General features: G+C 42.4%; 1 protein-coding gene across 2 annotated transcripts in view; it reads right to left on the bottom strand.

Moving 5' to 3' along the window:
- ZBTB43 (zinc finger and BTB domain containing 43) overlaps positions 1 to 22,940 on the bottom strand; it is a 30,465-nt gene extending 7,525 nt beyond the window's left edge. The window contains exons 1-2 of one of the 2 annotated variants that reach the window (XM_008006210.3): positions 22,817 to 22,940; positions 19,036 to 19,158 (exon numbers count right to left, since the gene is read on the bottom strand). The gene's annotated coding sequence lies outside the window, so the exon portion shown is untranslated. The remainder of the gene's footprint in view (positions 1 to 19,035; positions 19,159 to 22,816) is intronic. The other variant, XM_008006212.3, reaches the window with a different exon arrangement.
- Between the last annotated feature and the right edge of the window lie 1,450 nt (positions 22,941 to 24,390).

The following is a 24,390-nucleotide window of genomic DNA, read 5'->3' as shown; positions in this document are numbered from 1 at the left end:
CGGAGTTTCACTCTTGTTGCCTAGGCTGGAGTGCAATGGCACGATCTCAGCTCACCACAACCTCCGCCTCCCAGGTTCAAGTGATTCTCCTGCCTCAGCCTCCCAAGTAGCTGGGATTACAGGCATGTGCCACCATGCCCGACTGATTTTGTATTTTTTTGTTTAGTAGAGACAGGGTTTCACCATGTTGGTTAGGCTGATCTCCAACTCCCGACCTCAGGTGATCCACCCGCCTCAGCCTCCCAAAGTGCTGGGATTACAGGCGTGAGCCAGCTCTCCTGGCCTCTGTTGTGGAATTCTAAATGACTGAGAATAAGACATTTAAAATTCGTTCTAAAAAAATAAATGCCACAAGGGAGGTTATGGAAAATGGTGGAGTCAGAAGCTCCATGGGTCGGTCCCTCCACCAATACAATCAGGAAGCTGAAAAAATGATCAAAATCACGATTTCAGAACTCTGGAAGCAGATCAGACACTCACAGCAACCAAGAGAGTGCTGGATGAAGGGAGGCTGCTGAAGCTCAGGAGAGATCAGTGTGCATAAATCCCCACTCCGCAGCCCTGCCACACGCAGCCTGCAGGAAGGTGGCCTGTGTTCCCACAGCAGCTGGCTCATACAAGGAGTGGGGGGTGGAGGAAGGACCTTGTCCTCCAAAAATGTGCGGTTGTGCATTTTGTCCAGTCTGGCAAACTCGCTCAGCTTGTTTTGGCCCCCTCAGGCTGCAGGGGTTTCCCTGGTGGCACCTATCACAAGATTTAAGACACCTACACCTACCTCTGTACACTCACACACACAGATCCAGACAGTTAAGAAAATCTTCAGGTCACAGGCTGGCTGCATGGATAAGAGAAAAAAAAACTCGAGCAACTACATACAACAAGGAATAAAGACTTCACAAAATAGGAAAAGTCATTGTACAAACAGATAACTGTAACCTCACCAAGTCACAAAAGCAATCCCTGAGGAGGCGTAGAATCTGATTTCCAGAGTTACCACAATATCATACTCCAAATGTCCAATTCTCAACAAGAAAGTAAAAGCATACACACAAAAAGGAATATACAGTGCATTCACAGGAAAAAGAATCAGAAACACTGTCACTGAGGAAACACCAACACTAGAATCACACGTCGCAGAGGTTAAATCCACTGTTTTAAATATGCTCAAAGAACAAAAGAAGGCCGGGCGCGGTGGCTCACGCCTGTAATCCCTGCACTTTGGGAGGCTGAGGCGGGCGGATCACGAGGTCAGGAGATCGAGACCATCCTGGCTAACACGGTGAAACCCCGTCTCTACTAAAATACAAAAAATTAGCTGGGCGCAGTGGCGGGTGCCTGTAGTCCCAGCTACTCGGGAGGCTGAGGCAGGAGAATGGCGCTAACCTGGGAGGCGGAGCTTGCAGTGAGCCGAGATCGAGCCACTGCACTTCAGCCTGGGTGACAGAGTGAAGACTCCGCCTCAAAAAAAAAAAAAAAAAAAAAAAAAAAAAGAACAAAAGAAAATGATGAATAAAGAAAATCAGGATAACAATGTCAATAAGGAGACAGAAACCATAAAAAGGGGCCAGGAGGCCAGGCATGGTGGCTCACGCCTATAATCCCAGCACTCTGGGAGGCCAAGGCAGGCGGATCACGAGGTCAGGAGATGGAGACCATCCTGGCTAACACGGTGAAACCCCGTCTCTACTAAAAAAATATAAAAAATTAGCCGGGCATGGTGGTGGGCAACTGTAGTCCCAGCTACTCGGGAGGCTGAGGCAGGAGAATGGCTTGAACCCTGGAGGTGGAGCTTGCAGTGAGCTGAGAACATGCCACTGCACTCCAGCCTAGGCGACAAAGCGTGACTCCATCTCAAAAAAAAAAGGGGGGGGGGGCGCGCCAGGAGTAGTGGTGGCTCACACCTGTAACCCCAGCACTTTGGAAGGTCAAGGTGGGCAGATCACTTGGGGTCAGAAGTTCGAGACCAGCCTGGCCAACATGGTGAAACCCCATCTCTACTAAAAATATAAAAATTGGCCGGGCGTGGGCCGGGTGTGGTGGCTCACACCTGCAATCCCAGCACTTTGGGAGGCCGAGATGGGCGGATCACCTGAGGTCAGGAGTTCCAGACCAGCCTTCAACAAATACAAAAATAAGCTGGGCGTGGTGGCGGGCACCTGTAATCCCAGCTACTTGGGAGGCTGAGGCAAGAGAACTGCTTGAACCGGGGAGGTGGAGGTTGCAATGAGCCAAGATCGTTCCATTGCACTCCAGCCTGGGTGACAAGAGCAAAACTTTGTCTCAAAAAAAAAAAAAAAAAAAAAAACCTTGGCCGGGCATTGTGGCATGAGCCTGTAGTCCCAGCTACTCAGGAGGCTGAGGCATGAGTATCGCTTGAACCTGGGAGGTGGAGGTTACAGTGAGCCAAGATCACGCCACTGCACTTCAGCCTGAGCGACAGAGTGATGCTCCATCTCAAAAAAAAAAAAAAAGAAAAGAAAAAAGAAATAATAAAAAGGAACCAAATGGAAAAAGTTGGAGCTGAAAGGAACAACAATGCATTATGGGCTGAACTGCATTTCCCCGCTGCCCCTCAGTTCACACACTGAAGTTGTAATGCCCTGCACCTCAGAGTCTGGCTATATTTACAAGTAGAGTCTTTAGGAGGTGATTAACCTAAATGAAGCCATTTAGTTGCACCCTAACACAGTATGATGAGTGTCCCAATAAGGTGAGATTTGGACACACAGAGACACTAGGGATGCACACGCACAAAGAAAAGACTCTGTATGGGCCCAATGAGAAGGAGGTCATCCGCAAGCTGAGGAAGGCCACAGAAGAACCCAAACCTGCTAACATCTTGATTGCAGACTGCCCACTTCCAGAACTGTGAGAAAATACATTTCCATTGCTTAAGCCACCCAGCCTGTAGTATTTTGTTACAGTAGTCCTGGCAAACTAATACAAGCTGAAATTACATGTTCATAAGAGGGGGTTCAATGGCATGCTTGAGCAGGAAAAAAAAAAGGAAAAAAAAAATCAACAAACTCAAAGATAAGGTAAATAAAATCCAGTTGAAGAGTAGAAAGAAAGAAGAATGAAGCAAAATGAGCTGGGCACAGTCGCTCATGCCTGTAATCCCAGCACTCTGGGAGGCTAAGGTGGGAGGATCACTTGAGTCTAGGAGTTCGAGACCAGCCTGGGCAACATAGTGAGAACCTGTCTCGACCAAAAATACAACAGCCAGGCATGGTGGCATGCATCTGTAGTCCCAGCTACACAAGAGGCTGAGGTGGGAGGATCGCTTGAGGACAGGAGGTTGAGGCTGCAGTGAACCATGTTCATGTCACTATACTCCAGCCTACATGACACAGTGAGACTCTGTCTCAAAAACAACAACAACAACAACAACAAAAGAAAAATGAACAGAACCTGAGGTGCCTGTGGGACACCATCATACATATCATGGGAGTTCCAGAAGTAGAGGCACAGAAAAGGGCTGAAAAACAATTGGAAGAAATACATAATGATCAAACACTTCTAAAAACTGATAAAAGATTTGAATCTACACATCCAAGAAGCTCAACAAACTCTAGGCAGGATAAAACACATTATAGTCAAATTGTAGAAAGAGCCAAAGCCAAAGAGAATCTTGAGAGCTGCAAGAGAGAAGCTCCTAGTCAAGTAAAAGAGATCCTCACTAAAATTAACAGCTAATTTTTCATCAGAAACCATAAGCAGAAACCATATGGAGGCCATAGGCAGTAGGACAATCTATTTAAAGCGCTTAAAAAAAAAATCTGTCAATTAAGATCTGGCAAAAGTATCTTTTCAAGAATGAAGGAGAAACTAAGACATTCCCAGAGAAACAAAAGCTAAGGATGTTTGCTACCTGTAGACTTGCTCTACAAGAAATGCTAAAGGGGTCCTTCAGGCTGAGATAAAAGAACGGCTAAACAGAAATTCAAAGCCACATAAAAAAGCTAAGATTGCTGGTAAAGGTTAACTACTTAGGTAAATATACAAGTCACCACTGGTTGGGCTCAGTGGCTCATGCCTATAATCCCTGCACTTTCGAAGGCCAAGGCAAGTGGATCATTTGAGTCAGAAGTTGTGATCAACCTGGTCAACATGGTGAAACCCCATTTCTACTAAAAAAGGCAAAAATTAGCCAGGTGTGGTGGCACACACCTGTAATACCAGTTACTCGGGGGGCTGAGGCAGTAGAATCACTCCAACCCAGGAGGTGGAGGTTGCAGTGAGTGGAGATCGCACCACTGCACTCCAGCCTGGGCAACAGAGTGAGAATCTGTCTCAGGAAAAAAAAAAAAGCCATCATTGTACTTTCGGTTTATAATCCTTTTGTTTCTATATTATTTAAAAGGCTAATGAATGCATAAAACAATCATTATAAATCTATGTTAATATACGTATTACACAATGTATAAAAATGTAATCAGTGACAACGACAACATGAAGGTGAAGGGACAGGAGATATACCTTGCTGTGACTGTACTAAACCTAAGTTGGTATTATTCAAGGTAAGTTGTTAAAAGTTTAAAATGTTAATTGCAAACCCCAAAGTAACTACTAAGAAAATAACGAAAAACATACACAAAAAGAAGAGAATCAAAATGGTTTACTGCCAAACAAACCCAAAATCCCTAAATAATAAAAAATACGATGAGGGCAATAATGGAAGAATTGAGGAATAAAAAACATGTAAGACATACAGAAAACAAATATCTAAATTGTAAAGTGAATCTTTCCTTGTCAGTAACTGGATTAAAAAACGACTCATCTACATGCAGACTACAAGAGACTCACTTTAGCTGCCGAGGTGAGCACGAGACTCACTTTAGATATAATGACACAAAGAGGTTGAAAGTAAAAGGATGAAAGAAAATATTCCATGTAATCGCAACAAAAAATGGTCTGAGATGGCTATATTATTAGAAATGATCGATTTTAAGTCAAAAAAGGTTACAAGAGACAAACAATTATATGTTGAGTAAAAAGGTTCAATTCTATCAAGAAAATATAACAATTATAAACATATACACACCTAACAATATAACTCTAAAATACACGAAGTAAAAGTGGATAAAACTGAAGGAAGAAATAGACAGTTCTATAACAATAGGTGGAGACTCCAACACCCCACTTTCAAGAATGCACAGAAAAAAGCAGACGGAAGATCTATAAGGAAACAGAAGACTTGGACAACATTATAAACCAGTTAAGCCTACTATAAAGACACATACAGGCATACCTCAGAGATATTGTTCGTTCAGTTCAACAACACCGCAATAAAGCAAACAGCATAATAAAGTGAGACACACACATTTTGGTATCCCAGTGCATATAAAAGTTACACTTACACCTTGCTGTAGTCTGTTAAGTGTGCAATAGCATTATGTCTAAAAAAAACAATGTACTCACCTTAATTTAAAAATACTTTATTGGCTGGGCGTGGTGGCTCACACCTGTAATCCCAGCACTTTGGGAGGCCGAGGCGGGTGGATCACAAGGTCAGGAGATGGAGACCATCCTGGCTAACACGGTGAAACCCCGTCTCTACTAAAAGATACAAAAAAAATTAGCCGGGCGTGGTGGCAGGCGCCTGTAGTCCCAGCTACTCAGGAGGCTGAGGCAGGAGAATGGCGTGAACCCGGGAGGCAGAGGTTGCAGTGAGCCAAGATCGCACCACTGCACTCCAGCCTGGGCGACAGAGCTAGACTCTGTCTCAAAAAGAAAAAAAAAAAAAGAAATTTATTGCTAAAAAATGCTAACAATCATCTGAGCCTTCAGCCAGTTGCAATCCTTTGCTGGTGGAGAGTCTTACCTTGAGCGGATGGCTGCTGACTGATCAGGGTGGTGACTGCTGAAGGGTAGGGTGGTTGTAGTAATTTCTCTCTTTTTTGTTTCCCAAGATAGGGTCTCGCTCTGTTGCCCAGGATGAAATGCAGTGGTGTGATCACGGCTCACTGCAGCCCTGACCTCCTAGGCTCAAGCAACTCTCCTGCCTCTGCCTCCCAAGGAGCTGGACTACAGGCGTGTGTCACCATGTTCAGCTAATTTATGTATTTTTTGTAGACAGGGTCTCACCATGTTGCCCAGGATGGTCTTGAGCTACTGGGCTCAAGCAATCCGCCTGCCTTAGCCTGCCAAAGTGCTGGAACTATAAGCATAAGCCACCGTGCCTGGCCTGCCAATTTCTTAAAATAAGACAACAGTGAAGTTTGCCACATCAATTGACTGTTTCTCAAAAGATTTCTCTGTAGCATGCAATGTTGTTTGATAACATTTTGCCCACAGAACTTCTTTCACAAAATTTGAGTCAATCTTTTTAAATCCTGCTGATGCTTTATCAATAAAGTTTATATTCCAAATCGGGATGTCCAATTTTTTTGGCTTCTCTGAGTCACAGTGGAAGAACTGGACCGCACATAAAACACACTAACACTAACCATAGCAGATGAGCTTAAAAAAACAAAACAAAACAAAACTCAGCCAGGCATGGTGGCTCACGCCTGTAATCCCAGCATTTTGGGAGGCCAAGGTGGGTGGAGCACCTGAGGTCAGGGGTTCGAGACCAGCCTGGTCAACATGGTGAAACCCCGTCTCTACTAAAAATACAAAAATTAGCTGGGTGTGGTGGTGGACGATTGTAATCGCTTGGGAGACTGAGATAGGAGAATTGCTTGAACCCGGGAGACGGAGGTTGCAGTGAGCCAAGATTGTGCCATTGCACTCCAGCCTGGGTGACAAGAGAGAAACTCCGTCTCAAAAAACAAAAACAAAAACAAAAACAAAAAAACTCATGTTTTAGGAAAGGTTATGAATTTGCGTTGGGTCACATTCAAAGCCGTCCTGGGCCACAGGTTGGAAAAACTCACTCTAAATCCTATGTTGTCAATAATGTTCACACCATCTTCACCAGGAGTAGAGTGTATTTCGATAAATCACTTTCTTTGCTCATCCCTAAGGAGCAACTTCTCATCCACTCAAGTTTTATCATGCCTTTGCAATAATTCAGTCCCATCTTCAGGCTCCACTTCTAATTCTATTTCTCTTGCTATTTCTACTACACCTCCAATTAATTCCTCCACTCAAGTCTTGAGCCCCTCAAAGTCATCCACGAGAGCTGGAATCAACTTCTGTTAATGTTGATATTTTGATTTCCTCCCACCAATCACGAATGTTCTTAATGGCATCTAGAAAAGTGACTCCTTTCCAAAACATTTTCTTTTTTTGTTGTTTCTCTTTCTTTCTCTCTTTCTCTTTCTTTCAACAGAGTCTTGCTCTGTCACCCAGGCTGGAGTGCAGTGGCACAATCCCAGCTCACTGCAACCTCTGCCTCCCGCCTTCAAGCGATTCTCCTGCCTCAGCCTCCTGAGTAGCTGGGATTACAGGCATGTGACACCATGTCATTACACTAATTTTTGTATTTTTTTAGTAGAGACAGGGTTTCACCATGTTGGCTAGGCTGGTCTCAAATTCCTGACCTCAAGTGATTCACCCGCCTTGGCCTCTCAAAGTGCTGGGAGTTACAGGTGTGAGCTACCGTGCTGCCTCCAAAACATTTTCAATTTACTTTGCCCAGAGATCCATCAGAGCGCCAGAGGAATCACTATGGTGTGACTGTGGCTCACTGCAGCCTTGACTCTCTGGTTCAGGTGATCCTCCCACCTCTGCCTCCTGGGTAGGTGGGAATACAAGTGCATGACACCATGCTTTGCTAGTTTTTTGCATTTTCTGTATTGACAGGGTTTTGCATGCTGCTCAGGTTGGTCTTGGACCCCGAGGCTTAAGCAATCTGCCTGCCTTGGCCTCCCAAAGTGCTAGGATTACAGGTGTAAGCTGCTGCACCTGGCTCAAAATGTATTTCTTAAATAATAAGATTTGAAAATTGAAATTACTCCTTGGTCCAGGGGATACAGAATGGATGTTGTATTAACAGGCATGAAAACAATACTAATGTCCTTGTACATCTTCATCAGAGCTCTTGGGTGACCAAGTGCTTCTCAATGAGCAGTAATGTTTTACAAAGAATCTTTTTCTGAGCAGTAGGTCTCAACAGTGGGCTTAAAATATTCAGTAAAGCATTCTGTAAACAGGCTGTCTCCAAGCTTTCACTGTGCCATCTAGAGAGCACAAGCAGAGTATACTTAGCATAATTCTTAAGGGCCCTAGGACTTTGGGAATGGTACCTGAGCAGTCGCCTCAACTTAAAGTTACCAGCTGCATTAACCCCTAACAAGAGAATTATAGCCTGTCTTTTGAAGCCAGGTATTGTCTTCTCCTCTCTAGCTTTGGAAGTTACAGATGGCATCTCCTTCCAATAGAAGGCTTTTTCATCTACATTGAAAAATCTGTTGCTTAGTGCAGCCATCTTTACCAATTATCTTAGCTAGATTTTCTAGATAGCTTGCTATAGTTTCTACATCAGCACTTGCTGCTTCACCTTGCACTTTTACTTTATGGAGACACTTCTTTCCTTAAATCTCATAAACCAACCTCTGCTAGCTTCAAACTTTTCTTCTGCAGTTTCCTCACCTCTCTCACAGCCTTCAGAGAAATGAAGAGAATTAGGGTCTTGTTCTGAAGGCTGTGGCTTAAAGGAATGCTGTGGTTGGCATGATCTTCCATCCAGACCACTAAAACTTTCTCCATATCAGCATCAAGGCTGCCGCTTTCTTATCATTCACGAGTTCATTAGAGTAGCATTTTCAATTTCCTTCAAGAACTTTTCCTTTGCATTCACAGTTTGGCTATTTAGAACAAGAAGTCTAACTTTTGGCCTCTGTTTGCTTTTGACATGCCTTCCTCACTAAGCTTAGTCATTTCTAGCTTTTGATTTCAAGTAAGAAGCATATGACTCTTCCTTTCACTTAAACACCAGGTCATTGTAGGTTTATTAATTGGCCTAATTTCAAGATGGTTGTGTCTATGTTCAAGATGGTTGTGTCTCAACCATCCCCTGTTACCTCCCCAGGTAACAGGGAGGCCTGAAGAGAAGGGGAAAGATGGGGGAATGGTGGCTCAGTGGAGTAGTCAGAGCACATATTTATTGTCTAAGTTTGTTGTCCCTTATGGGTGCAGTTCACGGTGCCTCAAAACAATTACAATAGTAACATCAAAAAATCACTGATCAAAGATTACCGTAACAGATAAAATAACAATGAAAAGGTTTGAAATATTGCAAGAACTGCCAAAATATGACACAAAAACACAAAGTAAACATGTGCAACAAGAAAAATGCTGCTGATAGACTTCCTTAATGCAGGGTTGCCACAGACTATCAATTTGTAAAAAAAATGCAGTATCTGCGAAGCACAAAACAAGGTATGCCTGTATATGACATGTCAACCACCAAGTGCACACAGGACATTCTCCAGGATAGATCATGTGTTGGACCATAAAACAAGTCTCAATACACTTAAAAAGACTGAGTCTTTTTAAAAATACAAAGTATTTTTCTAACCACAATGAAATGAAAGTAGCAATCAGTAAGAGAGAAAACTGAAAAACTAATAAATATGTGGAAATTAAACAATACCCTTAAAGACCTACCACTATTAAGGGCATTGACTCTCTCAATAAAGAGATCCTAACCTGATGGCTTCACTGGTAAATTCTAACAACATTTAAAGAAGAACTGACACCAATCCTTCTCAAACTTTTCTAAAACACTGAAGAGGAGGGACCACTTCCTAATTTATTCTATTAGGTCAGGAGTACCTTCTGATATGAAAGCCAGACAAAAACACTATACAAAAACTATAGACCAATATCCCTACGAACACTGGAGTAAATATCAACAAAATACTACCACACCAAATTAAGCAGCATATTAAAAGAATTATACACTAACAGCAAGTGGGATTTCTTCCTGGAATGCAAGGATAGTTCAACATACAAAATCAATCAATGTAACACAAATTAACAGAATAAAGGAAAAAAAACCCCACGTAAAACACATATCATCTTAACTGATATCGAAAAAGCATCTGACAAAATTCAGCACTCTTTTGTGACAAAAACACTCAAGAAGCTGGGAATGGTGGCTCACGCCTGTAACCCTAACACTTTGGGAGGCCGAGGTGGGTGGACTGCTTGGGCTCAGGAGTTTGAGACCAGGCTGAGCAGTATGCTAAAACCCTGTCTCTACACAACTGCCATGTGTGGTGGTTCTCATCTGTAATCCCAGTTACTTGGGAGGATCACTTGAGGTCAGAAGTTTGAGTCCAGACTGGACGACACAGCAAGACCTTGTTTCTAAAAATAAATAAATATGTATTTTGTAATTAGCCAGGCATAGTGGTGCACAGCTGTAGTCCCAGCTATTTGGGAGACTGAGGCAAGAGGATCATTTGAGCCCAAGAGTTTTAGGCTAAAGTGAGCTGTGATCATACCACTGTAGCCCAGACTGGGTGACAGAGGGAGATTCTGTCCAAAAAGGAAAAAAAAAAAAAAAAAAGAAAAGAAAAGAAAAAGAACTACAAAACACTACTGAAAGAAATTAAAGACACAAATAAACAGACATCCCATGTTGTTTATGGATTGGAAGACATAATATTGCTAAGACAACAATACTACCCAAAGCAATACACAGATTCAAACCAAGCCCCATCAAAAATCCTTGCCCTTAACTTTGGGTGAATATGGCATTTATTCATATTCTCTGAGCTGCAACATGCTAAACTTCTACAGGTTTTTCTATTACAAACTCATATGCAATTGTGACCTACACTGAGAGTATAGCTGTTGTTTCAGTTATTTAGATGATGTCATAGAAGTAATTAATTAGCTCACTAAAAAACCTCATGGAACATTATATTCAATGTACTATGGGGGACTTCAAAGACAATCAAGAAATGTCACAGCCCAGCCGGGCATGGTGGCTCATGCCTGTAATCCCAGCACTTTGGGAGGCTGAGGTGGGCAGATCACCTGAGTCCAGGAATTCAAGACCAGCCTGGGCAACACAGCAAGACCCCATCTCTACAAATATACAAAAATTAGCCAGGCACGGTGGCATGCACCTGACACACTAGTTACTCAGGAGGCTGAAGAGGGGAAATCTCTTGAGCAGGGGAGGTCGAGGCTGCAGTGAGCTGTGACTGCCACCACTGCACTCCAGAGAAAGATTCTGTCTCAAGAAAAAAAAAAAAAAGATATAGTGGAAATGGGGCCAAGTTGAAGGGAGACACTGGCCTGAAACTCCACTTCTTATTCCAGGCAATTCTGACAGAATCAGTAACACTCTTTCACGTGGGGCCCAGAGCTAAAAGCCAGGGACAGACAGGTCCTGTAGACTGGCAAAACTCAGAGGTGGGTGGTATTAGAATACCAAAGGTTGCACACATTGCCTTGGCAGAAGGAAAAAAATATTAACATAAGCGGGTGGGGCTCAGTAGCCCCAAGAAAAGAGATAAAGGCATAGCCATCATTTGCCAGCTGGGCCAAAGACAACAGAGGGTCCTGGCATACCAATTTCACCAACTGCAAAGGAAGTACACAGAGCTCAAGCTACCCTGAGAGTGCCCAAGGCCTAAGGCCTACCCCTTCAGCCCCACTCAGCTAATCCCAGATGTCAATGTGGTTCAGCCCTACGTCTAGCTTAAGAACTAAGAGCTGATTCTAACAATATTCAGGTATACAGCAAGGGACCCAAAAGCAAATTTCAGACCTAAACAGAAATTCAGGTTTCCTTCTCAAGAATTAAACAAAATAAAACCAACACAGGGTCTGTGGATATATTCCAGAATAGCAAAAAGGAAAAAAAGGCAAGAAATAGACAAAGAGTGCATTTTAAACAATTTTTAAAATGTGTTTCACAAACTTCATGAAAACAGTCTCTGAGTAAAGTATAAGGAAGATGAGACAAAATGGTAGAACGATATGAAAAAAAGGGTGGCCTGAATTAACGATAGGGTATCATGAAACTAATATAGAGCAGAAATTTACACAGGCGATAAGAAGCAGAATTACAACAGTAAAAAAATGGAATCGATAATGTGGAAGGCACTTTGGGGACTTTCTACTAAAATACAGGAAAAGGATAAAAAAAAGAAAACAGCGAGACAGAAGATGATAAAGCAGGAGAACAGAGAAGATAGATCAATGTACAGCCCGTTAACGTCCTTGAGAGAAAGAACCAAACAGAGAACGTGAAATAATAAAAAATAAACTTAATTGAAGAAAACTGCCCTGAGTGGAAAACCTTGAGTATTCAGAAAAGCCTTATCTCAGTAGTGGGGACAAATTAATTCCAGACAAAATGCAGTTCTGGTCCTGCCAAACAAAGCTTAAAAACAAGCCTCAGAAGGATCAAACTGTTTCCAACTTAATTATGTTCCAGAATGAAACTTGAGAACATTTACATAATACAAAAATATCCAGCATCGAACAAGGTAAAACTCATATCTGACATCAAATTTAAAAATCACCAGGCATGCCAAGAACTAGGAAAATATAACCCAGGATACTGAGGTGGGGGTGGGAACCAATCAACAGAAACAGATCCAGAAATGACAAGAGATTTATACAACTGGTAGACAATTCTACATTCTATATTTTCAAGAAGGTAGAGAAAAGATTAAGCATGTTAGGTAGAGACAGGGAAACTACTGCAAAATAAAAGAGAGACCCAAATAAAACATCTAGAGATTTAAAAAACACACAAACATACATTGGGATGAGAATAACAACAGAATGAACACTGCAGAACATTAGTGAACTTGAAAACAAGGCAACAAAAACCTACCCAAAATAAAACACAGAGGAAAAAAAAGGCAAATAAAAAGGGAATAGAGCATCAGTGAGCTGTGAGACAACTTCCAGATGCCTAATGTAGACATGGTTGTGGTGGGAAAGGCAAAAAGTTTTATGTGATAAGCTATGAGACACATGAAAACTATATATATATATATATATATATATATATGTATATGCTGTTTTATACATTAAAAACTATATATATAAAAACAATACACACACACACATTTTATACATATGTGAAAACAATAGCCAAAACTTTTTCAAATTTGATGAAAACTACAAATGCACAGACCTAAGCAGCTCAACAAACTCCAAGCACAAGAAACATGAAAAAAACTACAGCAAGGCACATCATAAACAAATCACTTAAAATCAGTGGAGAAAATCTTAAAAGCAGCCAGAGAAAAAAAGACCCCTTTAGTACAGAGAACCTCAGAAGCCAGGAGATCAACATTTTTAAAGTACTGAAACTAAGGTGGGGGAGGGGTGGAAAGGCCTGTCAACTTAGAATTCTACACCCACGAAAATATCTTTCAAAATGAAGGCAAAATATATTTTTTTTCTTTATTATTATTATTTTTTTTTTAGACAGAGTCTCGCCCTACCACCCAGGCTGGAGTGCAGTGGCACGATCTCGGCTCACTGCAAGCTCTGCCTTCCGGGTTCATGCCATTCTCCTGCCTCAGCCTCCCAAGTAGCTAGGACTACAGGTGACCGCCACCACGCCCGGCTAATTTTTTGTATTTTTAGTAGAGACAGGGTTTCACCGTGTTAGCCAGGATGGTCTCGATCTCCTGACCTAGTGATCTGCCCACCTCGGTATCGCAAAGTGCTGGGATTAAAGGCATGAGCCACTGCGCCCGGCCCAAAATACTTTTTCAGACATAGAAAAGTTGAAATAACTTATCATCAAAAAGGTCAAAAATAAAAAAACAAGTCGCCTGATCACATGAAAACAAAAGTCAAGCAACACAATACTAGTATCAAAGTAAATTTCAATGCAAAAATCATCAGATAGGATGAAAGTTTATTGTGAATCCTGTAATTCACAATGAAGTTTACTCTGTGAACATTTATGTGTCAGAGTACAATGTTAGAAATTAAGGCAATGGTAACAGAAATGTAATTGTAGCAGGAAATAAAAGTATCCCTCTTTAATTCTTAACAAATCAAGTAGGCAAAAGATAAGAATCTATAGGTTTAGACAGCTATCAATAAAGCTAATTTAATGCAATACCTATATACTCTACAAATAATAATACTCCTTCTTTCCTAATGTCTGCAGGACATTTATAAAAATGATAATATACGTGGCTACAGAGAACATCAATAAATTCCCCAAAGCAGAAATGCACAGGGCACATTTGATTACATGTGACTGTACAATGGATTACACAATATGATAAAACTAGAAATGTTAAAAGTAGAGGAGGAGAAGAGGACAAGGGAATAGGGTAGGAGAAAATTCATAAATGTTATACAAATCTCTGGTATCAAAATTGGCCAACAACAAAAAACCCTACAAGCCAATCTCATTTATTAACACAGAAAGAAAAATCATAAATCACATGGCATTCTGGTTTGTATAGTTCAATCTCTTGCGGGTTTGGTACATCGTAAGTATGATATGTTGAAGAAACTGAGTTATTGGCCCCATCACACTAAGGGCAAGATCCTAGACTATGGTGAAATTACCATCAGAAAGGCATTTCATTTCTCCCTTGGCTCTCTTCCACTCAAGACTAACTCTGGTGACACACACATCATTACCTGTGCTTCCTTCTACAAGTGACAATGAGTGATGGGAGAGAAATCTGGAAAAAGCCGAATGAGACGTCTGCATTGGGGCAGCATTGAAAACTTCTAAGTGATATGTTGTGAGTCATGGTTAAGGAAGGCTGATCTGCTCAAGGACTAAAGCAGGAGAAAGTCTGAAGCAGAAGTTAATTTTAAGATTTCAACAAGTATAGTCCAGGTAATAATAAAAGTAACAGTGGGGCCGGGCACGGTGGCTCACGCCTGTAATCCCAGCACTTTGGGAGGCTGAGGCGGGTAGATCACTCAAGATTTTAGGAGTCCCAGATCAGCTTGGCCAACATGTTGAAACCCTGTCTCCACTAAAAATACAAAGTTAGCCAGGCATGGTGGCACACATCTGTAATCCCAGCTACTCGGGAGGCTGAGACGGCAGAACTGCTTGAACCTGGGAGGCGGAGGTTGCAGTGAGCCAAGATCATGCCACTGCACTCTAGCCTGGACAACAAGAGCGAAACTACATTTCAAAAAAAAAAAAAAAAAGTAACAGTGTGTATGGAAAAGGGGTGGCATTGATGAGACTGACAGAACTGGTCAACAGGAAGATACAGCAGTAGCACAAGGTATAAATGATACCATCAAGAAAGTGAACAGACAACCCACAGAATGGGAGAAACTATTTGCAGATCATGTGACTAATGAGTGACTTGCATCCAGAATACCTAAAGAACTCTTATGACTCAATAATAAAAAGATACATAACCCAACTGAAAAATAGATAAAGGATTTGAAGAGACATTTCTCCACAGAAGATATACAAATAACCAATAAGCATATGAAAACCGCTCAACATCATTAGTAATTAGAAAAATGCAAATCAAAACTACAAAACACCCCTTCTCACTCACTAAGATGGCTGTGAAAAGTAAGACAGACAGTAACAAGTGTCGGCGAGGATGTGTAGGGATTAGAACCCCCATACATTGCTGGTGGGCGTGTAAAATGGTACAGCTACTGTGGAACAGTGTGACAGCACCTCGGGAAGTTAAACATAGTTACCACGTAATCCAACAGTTCTCCTAGGTACATACCCAAGAAAAATGAAAACATATGTCTACACAAAAACTTGTACATGAATGTTCATAACTGCATTACTCTTAAAAATCAAAAAAACCATCATAAGTTCCATCAACTTATGAATGGATAAACAAATGGGATATATCCTTAGAATAGGATTATTTGGCAATAAAAAAGAATGAAATACTTACAGATGTGACAACACGGCTGGCACTTGAAAACGTTACGTTAAATGAAAGAGGTCGGACACAAAAGGTCATATCGTGTATGACTCCATTTACATGAAATGTCCAGAATAGACAAATCCATAGAGACAGAAAGTAGATTCGTGGCTGGGGGTAGAAGAAATGGGGAGCGACTGCTAATTGGGTTTCTTTGAGGGGAGACAAAAGTTCTAAAATTAGATTGTGGTGATGGTGAAAATACTAAAAAAAAAAAAACCCTCTTTATTGCTTATGAATTATGTCTCTATAACGTTGTTTAAAAAAGAGTAATGTGGCCAGGCGCAGCGGCTCACGCCTGTAATCCCAACACTTTGGGAGGCCAAGGCGAGTGGATCACAAGGTCAGGAGTTCGAGACCAGCCTGACTAACATGGTGAAACCCCATCTCTACTAAAAACACAAAAATTAGCCGGGCGTGGTGGTGGGCACCTGTAGTCCCAGCTACTCGGGAGGTGTGGCAGAAAAATCACTTAAACCCAGGAGGTGAAGGCTGGAGTGAGCCGAGATTGCCCCACTGCACTCCAGCCTGGGCGACAGAATGAGACTCCGTCTCAAAAAAATAGAAATAAGACCAGGCGCGGTGGCTCACGCCTGTTATCCCAGCACTTTGGGAGGCCAAGGCGGGTGGATCACGAGGTCAGGACATCAAGATCATCCTAACATGGTGAAACCCTGTCTCTACTAAAAATACAAAAAATTAGCCGGGCGTGGTGGTGGGCACCTGTAGTCCCAGCTACTCGGGAGGCTGAGGCAGGAGAATGGCGTGAACCCGGGAGGTGGAGCTTGAAGTGAGCCGAGATTGCGCCACTGCACTCCAGCCTGGCGACAGAGCGAGACTCCGTCTCAATAACAAATAAATAAATAAATAAATAAAATAAAGAGTAATGCAAGGCAAACTGATGTACCAATGCTGACTTTGAAGTTTCATGACTGAGTGACTAGGAAAATGTCATCATTAATAGGAAATAACAGCAACTACTATTTATGATACACATATACAAATAAACTGCTTCATACAGACATTGTACAAAGTCTATGCAAAGCGCTTTAGATGTTCTGTCTCACTTAATCTTCACAGCAACCCACTCAATAGGTATTTTTTACTTCCATTGTACAGAATTGGAGATAGACAAAAAAGCTAAGCAACTTAAGGTCATGTAACTGGTAAGGAGTAAAGCTGAGATTTAAATCCAAAGCACTTGTTCAGGCCCACTATAGTTTAAGAGGCGGAAAGAAAAGGTGAATATAATTTTTTCTTTTTTTTTTTTTGAGATGGAGTCTCACTCTGTCGCCCAGGCTAAAGGGCAGTGGCTCCACTTCGGCTCACTGCAACTTCCGCCTCCCAGATTCAAGCAATTCTCCTGCCTCCGCCTCCTGAGTAGCTGGGACCACAGGTGTGTGACACCACGCCCCGCTAATTTTTGTATTTTCAGTAGAGATGGGGTTTCACCATGTTGGCCAGGCTGGTCTCGAACTCCTGACCCTCAGGTGATCTGCCCACCCAAGCCTCCCAAAGTGCTGGGATTACAGGTGTGAACCACTGTGCCTGGCTGTGAATATCATTATAGTTTGAGAGTATGGAAAGTAAACACGAATATCATTTTCACAAATAATCTAAATAATCTTATTATATACAATGCATTCATAAACTTTAGCACACTGACCATCCTTAGACTTAAGATGGCCCAGGCCAGGCATGGTGGCTCACACCTGTAATTCCAGCACTTTGGGAGGCCGAGGCGGGTGGATCACCAGGTCAAGAGATGGAGACCATCCTGTCCAACATGGTGAAACCCCGTCTCTACTAAAAATACAAAAAAATTAGCTGGGCGTGGTGGCCAGTGCCTGTAGTCCCAGCTACTTGGGAGGCTGAGGCAGGAGAATCGCTTGAACCCTGGAGGCAGAGGTTGCAGTGAGCCGAGATCGCACCACGCACTCCAGCCTGGGCAACATAGCGAGACTCCATCTCAAAAAAAGAAAAAAAAGACAGGTGGGCATGGTGGCTCATGCCTGTAATCCCAGCACTGTGGGAGCATGAGGTGGTGGATCACCTGTGGTCAGGAGTTTGAGACCGGCCTGGCCAACAAGGCAAAACCCTGTCTCTACTAAAAATACAAAATTAGCCGGGCATGCTGGCAGATGCCTGTAATCCCAGCTACTCTGGAGGCTGAGGTAGAGAATTGCTTAAACCTGGGAGGTGGAGGTTGCAATGAGCCGAGATCCCACCACTGCACTCCAGCCTGGGCGACAAAGCCAGACTCTATCTCAAAAAAAAAAAAAAAAAAAAAGATACCAGCAGTTTTATGTCACTTTGCACATATATTTTATTCTTTTAATCCAATAGCAACAGTTCTAAAACAAACACACCAATCCCAGCCTGTTCCACTCTGCTTCTGAAAAGCCATTTGGCTTTTTAAAAGCAGATGAAGGGTAACATACTGAAGAAATCTTGAACTAGATGACCTTCAGATTCCCTCCAACTTTGATGAGTTTAATAGCAGCCACTATTTATTATTCAGCTGAGGAACTCTAAGTCAAATTTTATACGTGATTTAAACCCAATTAAACATCCTAAAAACACAGATGACAGCAATATAATGGGGAAGCAGACCCACCAGCTACTTATTGTGAAGTCCTTCAGAGATTTCTTTAATCAGAGCATATGGTAATTTGCAGGCTTACTATAGAAAGCACATTTAAACATAGTAAATGTTGCTTCAGTAAATTTAAAGCCTGGCACAAATGTACAAAAATACCAATTCCCTATGCCTACTCTTTACATTAGTGAAATGCTTTAGAGTTCACAGAGCACACTATGTAAACCTACATTGTGCAACACTCCCGTATCATTGCATCCTTCTGAAAGATGAGTAAACTGAAGCTCAAATTAAAAGACCTGCCCATGGTTACACACCTCAGAAATGGCATGTCAGGATTCAAACAGCAGCATAACTCCAAATCTAACATTTTTCTAAGTTAAAAAAAAAAAAAATCACTTGGCAGAAAAATTTATCTGACATTAAATGTTATATCAGTGAAAAGTATGTCATTGGTGGGCCTTAGAATGCGTAATATCTCTTCAGAAGAGAAGAAAGAATCTTCTGGTCTAGAGGAATTAAATATCTTAACAAAATACATTATTATTTTTGCTAAAAGAGAAAATATTACAGTAAGTAATTTTTAACAATGCTATTATGAGCAAGTTTATAGCTTACCTAATGCAAAGCTGTATTCCTGGGATAAAGTTTCTTATGCCATGGCCATCAAAAAGCAATATGAATAGAATGAGGAAGAAGAACCCATTTCAGTTTTGCTTCAAATTAAAATCACATTGACTTCTGGAAGGAAGAGTAACAGTGAAAATGTAAAAGAGATGCTATGTACATGTATATTTGCTAATAAACACTGGAGATGTACATTAGTGGCAGAAAGAAAAGTAATCAAGACTGGCATTTTTGGTTATATTAAATTCATTCTGCAACTTTGTAGCTCCTGCCTTTGTATTTTTTAAAAAAATAAACTTATTTTGTAATAATTTTAAATTTTCAAAACAATTGAAAAGACAATGCATAATTCCCGTATACCTCTCATCCATTACTGTGTTATATTTGTTAACACTAGAAAACCAACACGGTCAATGACTATGTAATTTTACAGAATTAACATATCCTTTGGAAGAGCGCTATTGGTCTCCTGACCATTGTCAATCAGTATTCGTCTATTTTTTTCCTAATTAGAACACTTTGGCCAAATAACTTAGTAAAATCTATTTTAAGATGTTTTTTAAAAAAACAAGCCACCTGCTTTATGAAGTTTGATTCATGACTCCCTTCAATTTTAAGCCACGGCTGAATGTTTTACTTAAAAATTTCCAGGACAAACATTCCATTACAGCAAATTCTCTGAGATTCAAAAGAGAAGGTAATGTTCTAGAAACGAATCCTCCATTCATCAGTCATCCTTCCAACAAATTTCAATAAAGCCAAGGAAATGTTTTTAACTGTGCCCTCATGTGCATTAAAAGTCAGGATAAGAAGTTGAAATCAAGAAAGCAGAAGGCAGAAACAGCACTCATTTCACGAAATTAACAACATATCGACAAATTTTTTAAAATCTTATTTCCTCAATATGTTACAAGTAAGACAAAAGCCCCTATTCTAACTGAAAATATAAACAGAGTGAAAAGGAAAAGTTCAGGCCCAGCGCAGTGGCTTACACCTGTAATCCCGGCACTTCGGGAGGCCAAGGCAGGTACATCATTTGAAGTCAGGAGTTTGAGACCAGCCTGGCCAACATGGTGAAACCCTGTCTCTACCAAAAATACAAAAATTAGCTATGTATGGTGGCAGGTGCCTGTAATCCCAGCTACTTGGGAGGCTGAGGCAGGAGAATCGCTTGAACCTGGGAGGTGGAGGTTGCAGTGAGCAGAGACTGCACCGCTGCACTTTAGCCTGGGCAACAGAGCGAGACTCCATCACAAAAAAAAAAAAGAAAGAAAGAAAAAAGAAAAGGAAAAGTTCATGAAAATGATACTATTCAATTAATTTTCAGACATGCATTTTTTCACATTTTAAAATTCCTGAAATCAGCATGTGATCACCAGGTGGCAGTTTTAATAGTTGTCACAGCCTGAGAAAATGACAGAGAACTGCTGAGGTCCTCATCAATGTTCTTGATGACACAAAGGATGACACGCTAGAAAAAATATGGACACACTCTGAACTGAAAAGTATAAAGAGTAGAACTTGGAATGTTAACTTTAATGAATACTTTAACCAATTTATTATTATTTTTCCTTTGCATATACATGCATTAGCATAGGCATTGATACCATTTTTTAGTGTCTAAGTCTAAAAGTGTTTTCAATAATAAAAAGTCTAAACGATAAGAGCGCATTAAGCCATAGTTTAATTAGCAGGGTTTCTCTCTTCCTTAGTGGTACATGAAATAATCAACAGCATCTAGGATTCAATGAAATAAACTAGTAATTCAGTTGCGATATCTTATTAGAAAGTTTGATAAACTACCTTAAAGGCAAACAGCTTAGAGATTTTAGAAAACAAAAAACCCACAAAGGCATCCCCCATAAGAAAACTCAAGAAATAACACATAATTTTGCATTATAATAAAAGGGCTATTTTTTAACCTTATGAGTTTTCTTCCTGTGAAGAGTATAATTATCAAGTATCCTACTTATGAGCAGATTCTTGCACTGATTCCAAGAAAGGCAGAGGGAAGAGAGCCAGGGCAGAAAGTAAGTAGAAAGCTTGAGGAAGATTTTAACCATATCCATTTAACTAAACTTTTCTAAGAACCTCAGCTGTACCCACTGCTGTAAAGAGAGTAGGAATCAATAAACCCAGGTTCAACTAAATGTTCCTAACAGCTACCGAATGAATTTTGAAAAATTACACGTAAAAGGAGTTTATTGGTTTCAGGAGTCTCCAATGAATACTGTTTTTGTTTTTTGTATTGTATAAAATATACATAAAACTTTAAGACTTAACAATTTTAAGCATTCTTAAGAGTCCAATTCAGTGAAGTACATTCACAATATTGTGCAATCATCACAACCCATTTTCAGACTTTATTCATCATCCCCCAAAATTCTGTTCTGTATCCATTAAGCACTAACTCCTCTCCCCAGCCCCTGGTAAACTATTCTACTTTCCATCTCTTAACTGATTTATTCTAGGTACTTCATTTAAGTGCTCTCAAACAATATTTGTCCTTTTGTGTGCGGTTTATTTCTCCCGTGGTACTTTTGTAAAGCAAATAATAAATCCCCGATTATTAGGTTTCTTACAATTTAACTGAAAATGCTGACACAGTCTCTGAACTAAGCATGCAGCTCTCCCAGAAACTCTGCTACTGTTCCAGTAGCCCCAAAGATCTCAGTCTGATCCTTCTTTAGCCTGTGGACAGGCCTGTTAAACAGCTGTAACTCAAAGAGCAGGCTCCAGAGATCCCTGGAGACCATCCCGTGCTAAGTGGATGGAGTGAAGGGATTTGGGAAGCTGTGCAGGCCTGAAAAACCACAGGCGAGAAAAGGCTAGGACTCATCAAGCTGCTCTGGCCCTAAAATGGGCCTCCTGTCTCCCTGACAGGCTCTCCCGCACTCTGACACTTATGTTGGGCGGCACCTGTCAGAGCTGAGGCCAAACTGCGGTCGAGTCACTGAGAGTGTCACCAGTGCAGGGAGCTTCACGGGGTCATGAGTCACCTTCCACGGCTCAGAGGTCTGGGCAGCCCTGCCCTACCCAGACAAACTCAGCTAGGAAACAGAAACAAGAGGAAAAACAAAAGTTGTAAGAAAGAGAGAAAAACAGACAGATGGCCAAAAAGCCAGACTGACAGGCCCTGAATTAGAGTAAGGGCTGAGTGGCAGAGACAGGGTGAACAGACACAGAAACAAGGTGGAGACAGATATGAAACACGATCCATATACCCCGAGAAAGACAAAGTGGAGAGAAATATCAGGTTGACAGGGACCTAGCTGAAAGACAAAAAGGACAGGTTACAACAGGTGACAGAGACAGCAACCGGGGTGAAATAGAGGGAAAAAGAAGATCAGAGAAGTCTAGGCGCAGTCTTTCTGCCAGCTCGGCTCTTCAGGCTTCACGCATTGGTGGCTCGAACCCGAGGCCGTCAAGCCGCGCCCACCCTACGCCCCGAAAGGCCAGCGGACGGACGGGGGCAGGATCTCTAAGCGCTGTGGCCGGCGGAGCTCCGCTGCCGCGAGGGTGACCTTGGGCGAGAAGCTGCCCCAAAGGCCTTGGTATCGCGGTCTGCGCGCCGTGTGGGCAGGAGACTGCGGGATTCGGAGCTGGGGCGCCGGGACCCTAACCTTCCGCGCGGGGCTTTAGCATGCCGGTCCACGGAATGGGCCTGGCTGGGCAAGCGGCGCGTGCGTCGGGGCCTGCAGAGGAGCCCTTAACTCCCCCACCAACTTCTCCTCCCTTAGCCTTGCCGCCCGTGGTCCTGGCCACTCAGTACCTGCCAAGGGCTCAGCGCTCACATTCCCCGTCCAACGGATCCTCTCCGCCGCCGGCGCAGGCCTGTTCTAGCCTTCGCTGCCGCAACAGATTCAGCCTGTGCCTCAGCCCCCGGAAACGCTTCCCGGTCCCGCCCCCCGAAATTGACAGTGCTTCCGGGGGTGCGTCAGAGAGAAAGAGGAGTGCGCATGCGGGATTCACTGTCTGAGCTGGGCGTCCGGAGAGAGCGCATAGGTAGCGGGCGCCTGCGCAGTGCAGTCTGGAGCGGGTCAATCAATTTTAGGGACTGGCTAAGCTGTTGAAAATAGGGAAGCAGATACCGAGTTCTAAACCTTCTTGAAACCTTGACATAGGCCAGGCGCGGTAGCCCACGCCTGTAATCCCAGCACTTTGGGAGGCCGAGGCGGGAAGATCGCTTGAGGCTGGAGTTCGAAACCATCCCGGCCAACATGGTGAAATCCTGTCTCTACAAAACATACAAAAATTAGCTGAGTGTGGTTGCTGGCACCTGTAGTCCCAGCTGTTTGGGAAGCTGAGACAGGAGAATTGTCTGAACCCGGGAGGCAGAGGTTGCAGTGAGGCGAGATCATGCCACTGCACTCCTGCCTGGGCACAGAGCAAGACTCTTAACAACAACAACAACAAAACAAAAACACCTTGACCTTCTCCGTCTCTTCTCTAAACAAACAAACGAAAACCTTGACCTCAGTTTGCCTGGCGGAGATTATCTCCAAATCCATTTCTGCCTCCACAGCACCCATCCAGCTTTTTGGCATGTAGTAGATGTTCAGTAAACGTTCAATGAAAGGACCAGTGCCTTTCCGTGGGCTGCGTTGTGCTGGGCACTGGGGTCACACAGATGGTGGGACAGAAACGATCTCTGTAGCCTCCAGTTCTCCCACTCCTTCCCAAAACCCTCCATCCTTCTCGCCCCTTTCTTCCCCCTCGCGCCACCATGTTAGTGTAGAAGAGAGATAGGTCTTATAGCAGTGGGACTCTTACCTTTGGACCCATTTACAGACCAAGTGCCCTCTTTGTAGAAGAGCTAATTTATACCTGAAATCCAGGCAGCTGAAGAGATGTGGTCATAATGCCTTCTGGATTTAGGGTGGATGTTCTCATGGGCTAGACATGCCCTTTTGATATTGTCTGTCTTAGTTTAAGCTGATTGGTTTCCCAGCTATTATGCCTGTCTCGCTTGTTGTTGGGCCCTAAGACACAGGAGTGTAGCTTTTCTAGAGAGAATTCTACCAAAAAAAAAAAAAAAAGAAAGAAAAGAAAAGAGAAGAAAAAATTTCTGGAAAACGAAATGAAAGAAAACAAATATGGAAGCACAGAAATGGGAATGGATGCAGAACAGCTTGTCAAAGATTCTACTTCAAACCTTCAAACATGTATTCTCCAGCACCCCCGCCTTTTTTTTTTTTTTTTTTTTTTTTTGAGACAAAGTCTTGCTCTGTTGCCCAGGCTGGAGTGCAGTGGCGCAATCTCGGCTCACTGCAACCTCCACCTCCCAGGTTCAAACAATTCTCCTGCCTCAGCCTCCCCAGTAGCTGAGACTACAGGTGCCCGCCA

This window comes from Chlorocebus sabaeus, chromosome 12 (assembly GCF_047675955.1).
Source record: "Chlorocebus sabaeus isolate Y175 chromosome 12, mChlSab1.0.hap1, whole genome shotgun sequence".
In the NCBI taxonomy this organism is placed as follows: domain Eukaryota; kingdom Metazoa; phylum Chordata; class Mammalia; order Primates; family Cercopithecidae; genus Chlorocebus; species Chlorocebus sabaeus.
This window is presented reverse-complemented; position numbering and strand designations above follow the sequence as displayed.